Source organism: Odocoileus virginianus, chromosome 22, assembly GCF_023699985.2.
Source record: "Odocoileus virginianus isolate 20LAN1187 ecotype Illinois chromosome 22, Ovbor_1.2, whole genome shotgun sequence".
Taxonomy (NCBI): domain Eukaryota; kingdom Metazoa; phylum Chordata; class Mammalia; order Artiodactyla; family Cervidae; genus Odocoileus; species Odocoileus virginianus.
Genome location: NC_069695.1, coordinates 28,582,193 through 28,595,594, shown reverse-complemented (window position 1 = coordinate 28,595,594; position 13,402 = coordinate 28,582,193).

Sequence of the window (13,402 nt, the reverse complement as noted above, 5' to 3'; positions counted from 1 at the left end):
AGAAATTGATTAACTCTCCATTATATGCGAAGACACTGTCGGGAATATAAACCAAAGATAATATGACAGAGTGGTCCTTTTCATATTTTCCTATAATCATTATGGTCCAGTGGAAGTTGCACTACATGACTTCAACCAGCTTGAAATGAGTCTTTGATACAGATCCTTTCTATTTATTCTTCTTAATTTCTACTTCTAGTATGCTACTCAGTGTTCAATGTCCTAACACAGAATATATAGTGAATTGTTGGATTTGGGAGTACAATAAAGTCCTTCACTTAACATGTCTGCTATATTCTAGCTGCTATGAACAGGATTAAAAGAAATAAGAGTAAAGACCTTTTCTCTACATATTATTAAGCAGACACTTAGAGGTTTTACACCCTCTGGACTCAAACCAAACCAAATGAGAAGCAATGAGTCTGAAAGGGAACAAATTCTCCAAAGTGTGACCTTATTGGTACTGAAATAGTCAATGACTAACAAAGATCTTACCTTCTTTACAGCAAGGGACGGTTTATTCAGATCAATAATCCCACACATTTATGGAAATGATTTGCACAGCAAATATGAAAGACAGCTCCTGAAACAGCATCCATTGTAGTGATGGCAACTGGTCCATTAAGAACCTCTGGGTATCCACATCAGTCACTTCTAAAGCATTGATGTTAAAAAGTAGTCACTCCTACTGAGATGGAGTGTGCTTGACCTTGTCTGAGGCTCAGGCACTTATTCAGAGAGGGAAATGTTGGATTTAGGTAACAGCAGGTGAGATCTGTTAGGACCAGAAAAGTGATTTACAAGAGAGGCCATTTTTCTCTGAGTCCAGATATTTGTATGTGTTTGTTCTTAAGTAACGTGGGAAGCGTATTGGTATTTCCCTTCTGTGGTTTAGCTGAGATCTCTGGTGCTTGCCAGGTGGCCCAGTGATAAACAAAAAACCCCACCTACCAATGCAGGAGACACAAGAGACTCAGGTTACATCCCTGGATAGGGAAGATCCCTTGGAGTAGGAAATGGCATGAATACGAGCAAACTCTGGGAGATAGCAAAGGACAGGAAGTCTGGCCTGCTGCAGTCTACAGGGTCACAGAGTTGGACATGACTTAGTGAACAATCACAACAAGGAAATGGCAACACACTCAAATATTCTTGCCAGAAAATCCTGTGGACTGAGGAGCCTGGTGGGCTACAGTTCATGGGGTTGCAAAAAAGTCGGACATGACTGAGCATACACACACACTGGAACAGCATTGAGAACTCTATGGATTTTAGTGATGATAATGTTTTATGTTTCTCATGTCAAGATTTCAAAGCATTTTATTGAGAACATGAATGCCCTCACCGGGTGAAAATGAAGAGCAGGTTGGCCATAAACCTAAGGGAGGGCTCTCTTCACTGGTTCACGTTGCTTTTCATTCAGAGGTCTGTGGTTTCTTGTGCCAGACATATGGCATCCGGATGCTATCAAGGCCTCTTCTTTCATTGTCCTTTCCCTGGAGACAATATGATCTCCATTTAAAAAGTGTTTATGAAGTTGGACGAGTCTCTGAGGATGCAAGTTCTTTGTGTATTTATAAAACCGGAGGATTGTCTTTCCTCTCTATTTTGCCTTTAGATGCTTTGCTGAAAGGGCTGAAGACCTTCATGGCTGTGGGCATTTTCTTTGATGAACACAGGACACCGGGAAGAGCCCCTTGGCAGGCAGTGGGCATTCCATGACCGGCGCCTCATCTCTCTCCACGAAGTCTCTTAAAGATGATATGACTTCAGATTTCCTTCCTTATGTTAGAGCTTTGAAGGGTGGGGGTGTGAAATCTGGCTTCCCCTAAGGCTCTCGAGTGAGTGTTGGCTTCATAAGCCATCTATGAAAAGGGTGTATGAACAGATTCTACAGATGCTACATCTAACTTCATTGTGCCAAAGAAACTGAAGGTTCTTTGCCACCAGGTTTTCTATTTCAAGACAGCTTACATATTTTTAGTGGTTTAATTTTTTTTTTTTTACAAGCTGTCTTAGTTGTTGCTGATAACTGACCTAAACGCTATGGTCAGAAGATGAAAAATTGTTCACATATTCCTTTCCAGCTGACAGCTCAGATTTGTGAAAGGAGTAAAATCCTTAAGTTAAGTCATATGTTTATAGGGTAAAACAGTTTAAAACATGATTTGAATATTTGAAACTAAGTGGAACTAATATCTTCAAGACACCTTTATTTGGAGGCGAGTTGTTTTTTTCTTCTCTCATCTACTCCATCTCTCTCAGGGTGTGTGTGTGTGTGTGTGTGTGTGTGTGTGTGTGTTAGTCACTCACTAACACACCAGGATCCTCTGTCTATAGAATTCTTCAGGCAAGAATACTGAGTGGGTTGCCATTCCCTTCTCCAGAGGATCTTCCTGACCTAAGCATCAAACCCAGGCCTCCTGCACTGCATGCAGATTCTATACCCTCTGAGCCACCAGAGAAGCCCTCTCTCCCAAGGATCACATGTTTATGAGACCCTGGGTCCTTGTACCACAAGTAAAGTAATATAAGGGCACATCCCTCGCTCTCTCGTCTTTAATTTTGGAGATTTTAGCCCCGTCACAGTTTCCCTTTCTCCTTTGTGGCCTTTTTGTATCTTAAGAGTGATGATGCACTAGCTCTTAACTTACATGTGACTCTCTGCATATTCCTCCCTTCCTGTGGTTTTCTGACCTTTGTCTTCATGGTTACAGATGTGGGCTGGTGTCCTGTGCCCTTTTCTCCGCCTCAGTGATTTCCCACATCTGCCCTAGGCAGAGATTCTTGCCAGGATCTGATACAGATGGGGAGTGAGGCCATTCTGATGTAATATCTTGTTTTAAAAAATGGCTTTTTTAGATTTTTATCTCTCATTAGTTCTATTTTATCTTTCCAGAGTTTAGTCCTTGAGAACTAGAACTAGAGCAGGAAGCAAGCTGAAATGAAAATCACTCTTTTCTCTTGGAGACCTGCCTGTGCTACCCTGGAGCAAAACTCTCTCTTTAGGATGAGAGAGAGTTAGGTCTCTCTTTTTCCTCTAAGAGAGACCTGGTCCTTCAAACACACCTCAAGCACATCAGAAGTTTCCTTGAGACTTGATTTTTCTAGACATCCCACAGACATCTCCATCTCAGTATGCACAAGTTTGGGCTCATCATTAACATAAGCCTTCTTATCCTCCTCTTCTCCTGCTCTTTGTGTGTGATGTTACCCAGTCTTTCTTGCAGTTAAAAAAAAAATTTTTTTTTTTTTTTTTTTGCCTTATTACCTCTTTTCTTTTTTCAGACACTAGTCCATCTGCTGGGAATATTTCCCTAGTCAATTTTACTCAGCTAGTGCTTTTAAACTCAGCTAGTACTTTTAATCAATAGAAACTCAGCAGAAGTGCTATTAATACTTCTTTCAGAAATCTTATATCAAATCTCAAGACTTGGCTAGAAGTCCCTATTGCATACTTTCTTGATAATTTCTTTTAAAAAAAAACCAAAATATTTTATTTTGTATTGGGGTATAGCCGATTAACAATGTTGTCATAGTTTCAGGTGAATGATGAAGGGACTCAGCCATCCACATACATCTATCCATTCTTCCCCAAACTCCCCTTCTCTCCAGGCTGCCACATAACATTAAGCAGTGTTCCCAGTGCTATCCAGTAGGTCCTTGTTGGTTATCCATTTTAAATATAGCACTGTGTATATGTCTTGACCCTTTTTACTTGTCTATAATCCCACTAGACTCAGTTCCCTGAGCCTTAGGGCTGTGTCTTATTTGTTACTGTATTATCAGAGCCTGTGTGTGTGTGTATGTGTGTTAGTCATTCAGTTGTGTCCAACTCTTTGTGACCCCATGGACTTCAGCCTGCCAGGCTCCTCTGTCCATGGAATTCTCCAGGCAAGAATACTGGATGGATAGCCTTTCCCTTCTCCAGGGTATCTTTCCAATGCAAGAATTGAACCCTGGTCTCCTGCATTGCAGGCAAATTCTTTACCATCTGAGCCACCAGGGAAGCCCTTATCAGGACCTGGGAAATGGTTATATGTATATAAATAGTTGTGATAAATATGATATATATCACATATACATATGATTATGATAAGCCATATATAAAACAATTATGATTACATGATATATATCATATATATGGTTATGATAAACCATATATGTAAATAGTTTTTATATATACACGTATCATATATAGGTGTATCAGAACCATTTCCCAGGCTCTGTTAAGGGCTTCCCTGGTGGTTCAGACAGTAGAGAATCCACCTGCAATGCAGGAGACCTAGGTTTGATCCCTGAGTTGGGAAGATCCCCTGGAGAAGGGAATGGTAACCCACTCCAGTATTCTTGCCTGGAGAATTCCATGGACAGAGGAGCTTGGTGGGCTCCAATCCATGGGGTCGCAAACAGCTGGACACGGCTGAGTAACTAACACTTTCATATAAATAAATAAAGAAATATATAAACATGCTACCCCCTTCTTGCTTGCTCCACAATGCATCAGGTTTCCGTGATTCAGCCTCTTGGACTACTATTGAATCAATTCCTCTCCCTTCTTCCTTTAGTCTGATTTCTGTCTGGTTATTGCAAAGGTCTTCCTATCTTCCTGCCTCGAGGTATATTCCTCCCAAATTTATCACACACGTTAGCTCCAGAATTACTTTCTAAAATAGAAATCTGATCATGCCACTTACCTACTCAAAGTCCCTCTGTGGTTACCCATCTACCATGGATGTCAGACTGCAAAACACAACATACCAGGTGCCTCCTACTTTGTTCTTTGTGACATTTCCTATCTCCCACCTCCCATGCACCCATGTTTCTTTTAAGTCCTGCCAAACTTGTCATGGTTCCTCAAATGAGATGTCATATTACCCTGCTGTGCCTTACTGCCAGCTCTTCTTTCTGCTTATGTGCTTCAATTTAAAAGTTAACTTTTGAAAACTAGCTTAAGCTTTACTTTCTCAGGCAGGACTCCCTTGCTTACTGCAGAACCAGTTCAGGTGCCCCGCTTGTCCTTCCAAGAATCTTCTGCATAATTGTTTATTTTAAGGTGGTCTTAAGACTCCAAAGGCTCATTGGACACTGATAAATATGTACTTTTGAAGGGTGGACGTTCTGCTGTTACCCTATAGCAGTTTTATCTTTCCAACTAAATTTATTTCTTTTGAACTTTTTGTGATTTGTAAGGCTTCATGCTAAAATCGTCTCACATATTTCAAGGCCATTATCTGTCACCACAGAATGAATGCTTTCAGTCTGTTGAATGTTAAATATCAAAAAAGAACTACTGGTCCTTCTGCCTGGAGCATGGCACTCTGTTTCCTTTGAAAACGTACTCATTCCTCATAGCGATACTCTTTGGGGCACTTTTCTTCCCTTATACCTTCTCCTGGGACTGCATTCTCATATCTGCCTGGGAGAGAGAACTTTGGCACATGGCAGTGTTTTGAGAGCTGCCAGCAGAAATGAAAGAGATCGTTCACTGAGCACTTCTGCCAGGGAACACCTCCAACCATGTGTTGGGACTCTTATCTGATACACTTCCTTTAGGTGCAAAAAAATACAGCTATGAGGTGGACCTCACCTCATTCTGTTCATTCATTTATAACTTCCAAATAATTATGGCATTGCTAGGTGCTGTGGATATGAAAATGAGGAAGGTGGAGACCTTTTTTCCCCACAGAACTTATAATTTAGTAAGTAGACTAGATAAGCTTTAAAAATGCATACATAAAGTTCAGTGATAGACCACAAAAAAAAAGAAAATTCCTCTAAGGTGAGCCTGATCACTCGTAAGTAGTGGGGAGAATTTGGAATGAAAGATGATAGTTTTGGTGTTGATCATATTGAGTGTGAAATGCTTATGTGACATCCAGACAGAGCTGTTGTCGTTAGGCAGGAAGACATTACAAGCATGGCCCTCAAGAGAAGATCCTCTCCTGATAACATAGATGTGGGATTCCCCAAGTGAAAGAAGATATTTGAAGCTGCATAAAAACTGATAAAAGCAGGTTAATTGCAGCGAATATTTAAGGGATATTAGACAGGGAAAATGGACCCCACAAAAAAGAGAAGGAATAGTCGGTGACCTCAGAAAGAGCATGAGTTGGGGATAACATTTAAGAAGCCAAAGAAGGATTATTTAAGAAGAGAAGAGTGGTCTGAAGTCGGATGTCACCAGGAGGTCGATCACAAGGCATGAAGAAGAGTCCATCAGTTTCTGCATTGGGCAGGCATGGAAACAAACCAAAGGAACAAATCACTTTGGTTCTTCTCTCTGCTGAGATCACTTAACTAACTGCTGCATTGAGAATGTTCAACCTCCCTCACTTCACTGATCATCCAAATGGAGCTTCAGCTGCATCTTGAGCAGAGCCTAGATTGTTTTTGCAGGGCTTTCTTTGTAGCTCGGTTGGTAAAGAATCTGCCTGCAATGCAGGAGACCTGGGTTTGATCCCTGAGTTGGGAAGATAACCTGGAGAAGGAGATGGAAACTCACTCCAGTATTCTTGCCTGGAGAATTTCATGGATAGAGAAGCTGGACAGGCTACAGTTCAAGGGATCACAAAGAGTCAGACACGATTGTGTGACCAACTTTTTCACTTTTAGACTGCCTTTGCAATTCTTCAATCAGACTGAAAATTGGGTCATCACTGCAGTATTTATTATGTGCTCAAACCCCTCAGATCTTTGTTTGAGCAGATAGAGCAGAATATGGTGGTAGAAGTCAGACTGGAGACCCAGTGCCTGGCAAGGAAGTTCAGATGGTGGCTGCAGCGTGTTTGTCAAGAATTATGGCTATGAATAGAAGAAGAGCGACAAGAGAGAAGCCAGGAGAAGTGTGGCTAAAAAATAACCTTCATATTTTAAAAATGTGAGAGACATGAGAATGTATAAATGCTGAGAAGTCAGTAGAGTGGAAAAGATGGAAGATATGTGAGAGGAAAGAGCTGATGATAGAACAGGGTCCCAGAGAGACAGCAAAACATGCTCTCATGTGCCCCATCTCATGCACGGGGTTGGGCAAGGGATCCATTCAAATGGATTCACAGCAGTGCACAGACACCAAGCATCACAGATGCCCTTAAGGAATCTGTCGAGACTCTTTTCAATCTTACATTGTGTAGAGACTTTGGCAAATGCGATGAATTTATTTCTTAGTTCACATTAGCAAATAAGAAAAATAGTCCCCAGAGTGCTACAGAAGCAGTTCCAAATATTCATTCCCTTAACTAGAACAAATCTCTTTGGTTCTTCCCTCTGCCGAGATCACTTAACTGCTGCGCTGAGAACATGCAGCCCCTCTCACTTCACTGATCATCCAAATTGAGCTTCAGCTGTGTCTTGAGCAGAGCTGAGACTGTCTTTGCAGTTCTTCAATCAGACTGAAAATCGGGTCATCGCCATGGTTTTTATTAAGTGCTCAAACCTCTCTGAACTTTTTCTCTTACCAGTGGACTGTAATTTATATCCTAAACAAATGCCATGCAAATTCTAATGCTCACAAACAATTTTGTTCTCTCTTGATTTAAAATGAAATCCTTAATCATTTGACCAGCTGGCCATCACTGGTGTACATGGCTTAACCAAAGGCTGATTTAATTTGCACAAGTATTTAATATCTTTAGACTGTGGTAAATAAATGCCTTCTAAATGGAGCAGGATGTTGTGTTCTTATGGATCAATGATATCATAATGGGAAATGAATGTCATTTATATTATCTTGCTTACTAGAGGGTGAGAAGATATCTTAGATTTCTTTCAAGTCAGATATCTATAATTGGAGGGTCTTGTAACACAGGGGTACAGAGCTTGGGACAGTTAGGGCTTTGGCTCATGTTGTTTTCTGAGCTGAAATATTGTTTCTTTAGCTTTAAGTCCAATAGTGTCTCTTTCTGAGACTGAATCCTCCAGAATGGGGGAGACGTTCATCACGTGACCTCACATCTCGCCTGTACACACAGATGACATAGATGATGCAGTGAAATTACTGCATCACTGTGTCCGCACCATCCAACTAGAGTGTTTCGTTGACTATTACACCAGCGGGTCCAAGTTCAGACTCCAGTTTCTAGCAGCTGTTAAATGAAAAGTATTGAATGGGGAAATGAGTGAATGTGTCCAGACCTTGTCATTTTGATATGTAAAGTTAGTAAAATAGTCTGCCTAAAATCATGAGGGCTAACTTCCTACTGGGATGGGTTTTCTAAAACTTAAAAGCTGTGATTCTCTCAGGACAGTTTATACCAGAAGTCTTTCCACAATCTGGGATTCTCAGAAAATCCCCTAGTCTCACAACACCTGGCGGGGTGTTTCCTAGCTCTCAATTTGTGGGTAATTTTCTGTTTCTCTTTTTCAAATTGCCATAGCTTTTTATGCTTTTTTTCTTTTTTTGAGATTTGACACAATCTGAGATGTAACAGAGCTACTTAAAAAAACTCGTCCAATAAAAGTTTTAAAAAAGGCTTCCCCCCAAATTAAAAAAAAAAAATCTTTTTTTTTTTCGTACTGACTTGCAATTTATTTAAAGGAAGGGATTGCATTTATTACCCACAACAAAACTTAACACTATGCATTGCTTATAGGTAGTGATTAATAAATATTTTTATGTTGAACTTCATTAGCAACTATGACTTAAATGCAGCGGCAAAATGCCAAGGGACTTCGGCACAGTGGCGGTAGTTTACAGTGTCGAAGTGGGACCAATGGTTGATGCTAATCACCGCTGAGTAATGACCCCTCTCATCAGCAGGCTCCCAGGACTCTTGACAAAGCCAATTTCAGGGCCCCTGGCCTCCTGCTTGCCAAAGTCTGATAGACTGAGCTAATTTGTGTCCCAATTGCCAGCCAGTCATTTGCGAAGTAGATCAACATGGCATGGTGGTGAGAGAAACCCAACCAAATGGTAAGGATCTATAGGGAGTATCTGGTGCTTTTCAAAGTTAACACTCTTTGTAGGAAAATAAATCTCAATATTCCTTAAGTAATAGGATTCTATTTGCTGTTGAGGTTTCTTGGGGTGCCTGGCATTGTATGAGACCTGGTGAGGTAGGGTTGAATAAAACAGGTGAAATATTTTGTAGTTTGTTATGACAAAACTTACACATTACAAAGAGAGAATCTTATCTAAGCAGGTCAGATTAAATAGTCAAATATCTACATATATGAAAAATAGATGAGACAAGTTTCATTCAAAGTCAATGCTTGATACTGCCTTTGTCACATTACGGTCTTCAGTGCATTTAAAATCTACATGTAAATGCATTCCACAGTCACAACTGGATTTCAGCAATGCTTAAAAGATAGCTTAAAATGCACTATCTTTTCATTTACTAAAAAGATGAATCAGTCATCTTATAAAATTGTTTAACATCTGTAGGATTTATAAAGCAGAACAAAATAACCTTTTATTTATAAGTGGTTTATAAATACAAAGAATACAAAGATAAACATGTTAGCAGTCCATTATTTATCACACTTAATAAATTTAGGTGATTTAGAGGACTGTGGACTAGAAAACATTTCCTGCCAAACACTAATTTTTGGAAACGAAATTATTTAGGAAATAAGTATTTATATTTTAAATTCTGGTTACATAGAAAAATCAGTGTTAAATAAAGATGGCTTTATTAGATTTTGGCACTATATTTAAGGTACAAATGAAAACATTAAGAGGGAAATATGACAATAAACTTGAAGTTTAATGGTTTCTCTTATAACTAAAGAAAAAAACAGAGATCTGTGATTGTTGAGTTAGTTATAGTAGATAGGCTCATTCAAAATTCTTATGCATAAGAATAAATGATTGGCTTCAAAGTATTACCCTCAGATTATTTACTGATTACAAAGATAAAAAGCATCTTTACAGCAGAGAAATAGGGAGGATGTGCCAGTAAGTGGTAAAAGCTAGCATTATTGATAATGAATGAACGCATTATCTTGACAAAACTCTTTAATATAAGTGCAATATTTAGGGAACAACAAAGAAAATGCAAATTGAAGGACATTCTTCAAAAACAATATTTATTTATGTATTTTTAAATTTATTTTTGGCTTCGCTGAGTCTTCGTTGCTGCACAGGCTTTTCTCTAGTTGTGGCGAGGGTGGGTTCCTCTCTAGTTATAGTACAGAGTCTTCTCATTTCTGTGGCTTCTCTTGTTGCAGAGCAAGGGCTGTAGGACGCAAGGGCTCAATAGTTGTGACACACGGAGTTAGTTGCTCCTAAGCATGTGGGATCTTCCCAGATCAGGGATCGAACCCATGTCTTCTGCACTGGCAGGGGGTTCTTTGCCTCTGAGCCACCAGGGAAGCCCAAAACAATTAAAGGGATGTGACAACTACCTGCTGTTGTGATCCTTGACTGGATCCTGGATTGCTATCAAGGATGCTATTGGGACAACTGGAGGAATAAGAATGTGGATTTCATGTTTGATAATATATGGGCATCAACATTAATTATCCTGAATATGACAACTGACTTATGGCTATAAATGGAATATGTTTGTTTTTAGGTGAAACAAACAGAAATATTTGAAGTGTCATTATGACTGCACCTAACTCTCAAAGTAATTGGTTAAAAGAGAGAATAGATAGGAAGAAAATATGACAGTGCTAACAGCTAGTGAATCTAATCTACAACATTTATTAATATTTTAGTGGACATTCATTATACTATATATTTTCAGTTTTCTATAAATTTGACATTTTTCAAAATATAAAGATAGCAGGAAAATAGTCTCAGTTGTTGTTAAACCTAAGTTGGAAGAATTGCCAGGAGTGTTTATTAACAATATAAATTCCTGTGCTTTACTCTCATATCGGGCTTCCCTAGCGGCTTCCCGGGTGCCTCAGATGGTAAAGAATCGCCTGCAATGCAGGAGACCTGGGTTCAGTCCCTGGGTTGGGAAAATCCCCTGGAGAAGGGCGTGGCAAGCCACTCCAGATTCTTGCCTGGAGAATCCCCACGGACAGAGGAGCCTGATGGTTTGTAGTCCATGGTGTTGCTAAGAGCCGAACACGACTGAATGACTAATCACAGCACTGTACAGTCGCTCGGGGTAAAGAATGTGCCTGCCAGTGCAAAAGATGTGGATTCAGTCCTTGGGTTGGAAAGATCCCTTAGAGAAGGAAATGGCAACCCACTCTAATATTCTTGCCTGGGAAATCCTATGGACTGAGGAGCCTGGCAGACTATAGTCCATGGGATTGCAGAAGAGTCGGAAATGACTTAGTGACTAAACAACAAGAATAACCCTCATCTATTCAGTGGAACTGAAGTGGGGTCCACTTGGGCAAAAGCTACCTAAGGACACAGGAAGTAGACAGAAGTATCAACTCTTTGCAAGTCTATTCATGAATACAGTATTATTCTGCTGATTTGGTCCTGCCCACCCATCCCTTCACCATGAGACAAGTGCTCAGGCCTGGTGCACTGGGAAGACCCAGAGGGATCGGGTGGAGAGGGAGGTGGGAGGGGGGACTGGGATGGGGAATACATGTAAATCCATGGCTAATTCATTTCAATGTATAACAAGAACTACTGTAATGATGTAAAGTAATTAGCCTCCAACTAATAAAAATAAATGGAAAAAAAAAAAGAAATAGAAAAAAAAAAAGAAAATGGATGGATGAACAGCACTTGCTGGGTCTGGAGCTCTGGGAGGGACTCTGGAACCATGGTGTCATAAACCAATACAAATCCTAGGTGAAGGTTCTAGGTTGTCCATCATTAATGGGGTAAAGGTACTTTCTCAGTTTTGCATCCAGGTTCTCATCTGCCCACAGATACACGGTTACTAGCAAGTTACTTTCCATTTTCTTGGGAAGAGTGTGAGAGACAGGATCAGATGCTAGTAAACCTAGCATGTGGATGTCCTTTGAACTGAGCCACATACATCTGATCTGGGTTTTATTAAGTCCTGTAAATTTATGAAAATTGAGGGATCATTCATACAACATACAGTTCACTCATATATTATACAAGTTTAAAGAGATTTTTATTATATTTACAAAGTTATTCAAGCATTACCACTATTTAATTTCAGAATAGCTTTATCACCCTCCAAAGAGAACTCTGTATCTGTTGGTAGTCAAACACCATTGCCTACTCCCTCTAGCTTCCGGAAAACGTAATCTATTTTTTCTGTGTCTATGGATTTGCTTATTCTGGACATTTCACGTAAACAGAATCATATAATTAAATGGCCTTTTATGTCTGCCTTTTTTCACATAGCATATTTCCAAAGGTCATCCAAGGTGTAGCATGTATCAGAATTTTATTCTTTTGTATAGCTGGATAATATTTCATTGTATGAATATAACACATTTTGTATATTGATTAGTTACTTGGTTTGTTTTCCCCCCCATTTTATGGCTATTCTGAGTAATATCTACTGTGAATACTGTGCATAAATTTTTGTGTGGGCATACATTTTCATTTATCTTGGATATAATTTACCTGGAAGTGGAATAGCTGGGTCATATGATAACTCCATGTATAAATTTTTGAGGAACCAGCATATACTTTTCCAAAGTGACTGCACAAGTCTATATTTCTACCAGCAGAATATGAGGGTTCCAATTTCACTGCATTCTTGCCAACACTTCCTTCTGTTTTGTTTTTTAGAGTACCCATTTTAATGGACGAGAAGTAGTGACTCATTGTGCTTTTGATTTGTATTTTCCTGATTAGTGATGTTGAGCATCTTTCTATTTACTTACTAGCCATATGTACATCTTCCTTGGAGAAATGTCTATTCAAATCCTTTCTCCATTTTTAATTTAGGTTATTTTTGTTGTTATGGAGTTATAGTACTTCATATATAGGATATTAATCTATTTTTCATTTCATTGCCTGTGCTTTTGGTGTTATATTCAAGAGATCTATTGCCAAATCCAACATCATGAAGATATTCCTCTATGTTTTCAGAGTTTCTACAATGCTAACTCTTCTACTGAAGTCACTGAGCCATTGGAGTAATTTTTTTTTTATATGAATTAAGAGTACAGCTTTCATTCTTGCAATGTAGATTTCCAGTTTTCCCAACATTGTTGAAAAGACCGTCTTTTCTCCATTGAATGGTCTTGGCACCCTTGGAAAAAATTTCCTTCCACGTGGGGTGGGGTGGAGCCTCTTTAAAGGGGCCAGCAGTTTGGGAATTTGAGCAGGACTGATTCTCAGGGGAATGCCAGGGCAAGCTGCCTGGTGTTAGCTAGTTTGATGGGCAATGACAGACACAGCATCCTCCAGTACCTGGTCAGCTACTATCATTAAAAAAATGATGCCACCAGCACTTCTATCCCCAGGGAAAGTTCCACTAGTTTCCTCCGCCTCCAGCATATGCTTTAAACCTAGCCCATGAAATTCCTTCTCGTATGACCCAGTTGCTTTTCAAGC